The sequence below is a fragment of the Quercus suber genome, unplaced genomic scaffold (genome assembly GCF_002906115.3).
Source record: "Quercus suber isolate HL8 unplaced genomic scaffold, Cork oak 2.0 scaffold_721, whole genome shotgun sequence".
Taxonomy (NCBI): domain Eukaryota; kingdom Viridiplantae; phylum Streptophyta; class Magnoliopsida; order Fagales; family Fagaceae; genus Quercus; species Quercus suber.
Window position 1 is genome coordinate 288,644 of NW_027070161.1, and position 4,636 is coordinate 293,279.

The following is a 4,636-nucleotide window of genomic DNA, read 5'->3' on the forward strand; positions in this document are numbered from 1 at the left end:
CTCGTCGAGAAAAGTTCTCCGTAAATGCCTTGTGGGCATCTCCATCACAGAACTGAAGATTAAGAGGAGTAGAATTAGAAGAAAAGGAAGCTCCAGAACGCAAAGGGTTCTAAGTAGGAGTGGATTTACGTTTGGGTGCCATAGATACTACTAACGTAAAAGAATGAGAAAGGGATAGAGAGGGAGACAATCAAAAATGTCCCAACACAGTTCAAATAGATCAAATATATTGAACAAAAAGAAAGTATGCATGGGAATGCATGAGCATGTGACATGCAAAGCAAAAGGCATCATAGGCTCAGCCCAATCTAATCCTACCAGCACACAGCATAGAGCACACATCTAAATGCATGTAAATATCATTCTCATGCACATGGAATGCAATGTATGTCATTTTGAAAGCATTTAAGTGAAAACCCAACCCAAAATTTCAAGAAAAACTCATCAATTTTGAAAAACCCCAAAAATTTTCAAAAATCCTAAAAACTAGGTTTCAAAACATGCAATGCATGAAAAAAGGAAGGGAAAAATGAACTTACCAAGTGATTGAAACCAAGGGGAGGCTGAAATGGAAGAGGATTTAAAGATTTGAGTGAGAGAAAAGTGGTTGGGAGATGAAAAGCCTTTGGACAGATCAAGAGAGATCGAGGAATGAATGAAGAATCGTGAAAAATACTTTTATAGACACTTCAGTAATTCTCGACAGCTGAGGTGTCGAGAGGTATCGAGGAAGCTGTCCAGGAGGTGTCGAGGATTTGGCCTTCGATAGCTTCAGGTGTCAAGAGGTATCGAGGAATAATGAACAGTTTCGAAGCACAGAATCTCGATCGATCGACCAGGTATCGAGAAGGTATTGAGGAGACAGGAACTTTCTCGATCGATCCATCAGGTGTCAAAGAGGTATCGAGATTGCGATAAGAAAAAGGCCAGAGATGCTCGACAGATAACCAGGTATCGAGGAGGTGTCGAGACAGGTTGAAAAAGCAGTTTTTTGAGAAAAGAAAAACACAGACATGAATGCAATCCATCATACACCTCAACCAAAGATCCACTCAACATATAAAGCTCTCAAAATCATCTCTCAACAAAAATTTAAGCTCATGGATCCTCAAAAACACACACACACACACACACACACAACAAGTCTAACCAATTTTATTTTTTAAAAACAAGTTAAGACAGTTTAATAAGCATACATTAGCACATGTAAAACCTTTGTGATGGCCAAATCACATTATACCTGCACATGTATCAAAAGTAGCAAAGAATATTGCGTGTTATGTGTGGAAAAAAAACATCGCAAGATTGCATATGTGTATACATGTTATGACGATCTGAGATATGAAAAAATAACTTTAACTCACACACAATCATAACTGTTTGATGGGGACTATTACCTTCGAGGTACATCCTATAACTCTCACATCTCCTAGAATACACGCTTGCAACCATATTTAAAGCATTTTTGATCTTTTTACTTTTTATTTTCTTTGCATATTTTCTTTTATTTTAGCATACCATACATGGGCATATAAAAGAGAGAAAAAAAATACCCAAGATGTTAAGCATTTGACATCGTACTTTTGCTATGCCGAAACATACGAATGTCTTTGACATTGCACTTTTGCTATGCCGAAGCATACAAGTGTCTATGATACTGCACTTTTGCTATGTCGAAGCATACAGGTGTCATTTATGATTGGTAAGCAACAGTGGTGAGATGGTTATTTATGCCTTTCTTTTAAGATTTTCTAGTCCTACCCGTCAAAAAGAGTGATATGAGTGTTAAGTTTTAAGAGATAACTTAATCTTACTCATCACAAACAAGAGCCACAAAGCTCACTTGCTTAGTTGTGCATAGAGATGCTCATCTAAGCTACAAAAGATACAAAGTTTAGAAACTTTGTTTCAATGGCCATCCAAGGTACACAAGTACCAAAGTACACAAAACACACACTGTTTTTGTATTTTTCTGATTTTTCAATTTTTATTTTTTATTTTTATATATTAAAAACAAAAGTAAACAAAACTGAAAGTAAACACACAAAAACATGTTAAACAAAACAAAGCATAAAATTAGATTGACTCAACAAAAGTACAAAACACACAAGCAATGCAACAAACAAGAAAAGCAAGAAGAGAAAAGAAAGTGATGAAATCACTTAGAGTCCTTTTTCTTCCACACCTTGGAAGAACCTTTCCTTTGATTGAACCCTTGAACAGACGGTGAGGGGGAAGAATTAAAACCGTTCAAGTTCAAAAGGAACATGAGGGCTTTCAGAAGATCTCCAAGAGGAGCAAGAGAGAATTGAAGCTGATTTTGACTTCCAAATGCTATTATGCCGTTGCTCTGTTGAGTGGCTAGCCACTTATAGCAATTAGGTCGAGTATGACCGGCAACTCCACAATGATGACAGAGATGCTGCTTCTTTTGTTTAGGCTTTTGAGAGTTAGCCTTCTTAGTCCTAGGGTTTTTAGCATCTTTCTTATCTTAATTAGGGGGTGCTCCTAAGATAGATTTACCCTTATCTAAGTTCTCACCAGCTAATTCAGTTTTAACATCAATGTTCTCAATTTCAGTGTTATTAGCAAGAGAAACAAAAACAGTATTACTAGTAGAAGCAATATTAGAGAAAGAAAGACCATACCCTAAGCCTGTTCGATCCGAAGCAGTTTTCTGATTGCTCAACATCTCATCAAGCTTTGCACTTGAAGTCCTCTCCAATTGAGCTCTAACTTGAAACAGCTCAGCTTCAAGCTTCTTGGTCTTCTCAGCCAAAAAGTTGTTTTCAAACCTCAGTGCTCCAATAGTTTGATTCGCCTCATCAACTTTGTGGACAACTCTTCACAATCAAGTTCCACATCACTGAGTTTCTTGGTGGCCAGCCTATACAATTTCTCATGTTTCTCAGAGAGCTTGTAAAGCTTCTCATAGGCTGAATGGATATCATCTTGATCATCCATTTTCTCAAATTTGGACTTCACCAGTTCTTCTTCTTCATCCACTTCTTCAACAATCCCTTCAGTAGGATTGATTGTGGCAGTGAAGGCATTTAAGATTCCGTCATCCTCATTGTTGGAATCATCTTCGGGCTCAGTGTCACTCAAGGTTGCAGCAAATGTCTTACTCTTCCTAATGCTCTTGAGATATGTTGGGCATTCATGCTTCATGTGACCGAATCCATGACATCCAAAGCACTTTGGTCCAGCCAGAACAGTGTACCGACCGCCATCCTTAGTGTCCTTCTTCCCTTTGTCTTAGCTCTTAAACTAAGAAGAACTGGATTGTCTGCGATCCTTGTCGAAGTTCCTCCCATTGGCATTCTTCATAAATTTCTTAAACTGCCTTGTAATGTAGGACTTCATCTTAGAATCTTTATCATCGGAAGACTCATCTGTATTACTGCTCTTTGCCTTTAAGGCCATGCTCTTGCCTTTACCTGTTTTGCCAATCCTAGATAGTCCTAGCTCGTAGGTCTGCAAGTTTCCAACCAGCTCAGTCAAAGGAATTTTGTCAATATCCTTTAATTTTTCTATTGCCATAATCTTGGCACGAAATCTCTTAGGTAGAGATCTGAGCACCTTCCTTACAACCTTGGGTTCAGGGATGGTTTCCCCGAGATTGAAGGCTGAGTTCACTATGTCCTTTAGCTTGGCATAGAACTCATCAAACGACTCATCCTCCTCCATCTTAATTTCTTTAAAGCTTATAGTGAGCCTCTGAAGTTTTGAATCTTTGACAGCCTTTGTTCCTTTATTGGTTGTCTGGAGGATGGTCCAAGCCTCCTTAGCAGTTTCAGTTGAGGATATTTTCTTGAACTCCTCATTGGTGACTGCGCTAAATAGGGCATTTAGCGCTCTGCTGTTGAAGTTAGCCGTCTTGATCTTTGCGTCATCCCAATCGGCCGGTTCTTCTTTTGGCTTGGTCAAGCCAATCTCTACAGTTTGCCACACCTTCTCATCTAAAGACTGCAAGAAAGCTCTCATGCATACTTTCTAGTATGCATAGTTAGTGCCATCAAATAAAGGAGATATAATTAATGACTGTCCTCTATCCATGACAAGTAGGGGTCAATAGATCAACACAGCAAAGATTAAACCTAATCAGAGTGTGCCTACTCTAATACCACTTGATAGGCCACAATTTGAATGACCCCTTGTGATTAAACCAATTAATTAATTAGCCAAGTTATTAATTAATCAGTTTAATATGCAAATATGTGGAAGCACAAACAAATCACCAAATAACTAAATATGCAGCGGAAATTAAATGACACGGTGATTTTTTTACGAATGGAGAAAAATCTCGCAGCAAAAACCCCACCGGGTGATTTTTAAGTCACCATTCCCGAAACTCCACTATTATCAAATCAAGCGGTTACAAGTAAAGGAACCCCAAGTACCTTACTAACCTACAGTTGAACCCTTACCCCAATACCCAATTGGACTTGATCTGTAGTGACAATTTCCACCTTTGATGCACGGCTCCCAAGTACGTGACTAACCAATGCGTGGATCCCAGTACGCGACTTCAAAACACCAACTTAAGGAAGAAAGGTTGGCTGCAAAGTTCTTCAGTTCATCCTATACGATGAAGATCAAGAAAATGCTTGGTCACAAAACCCTATGGTGCAAA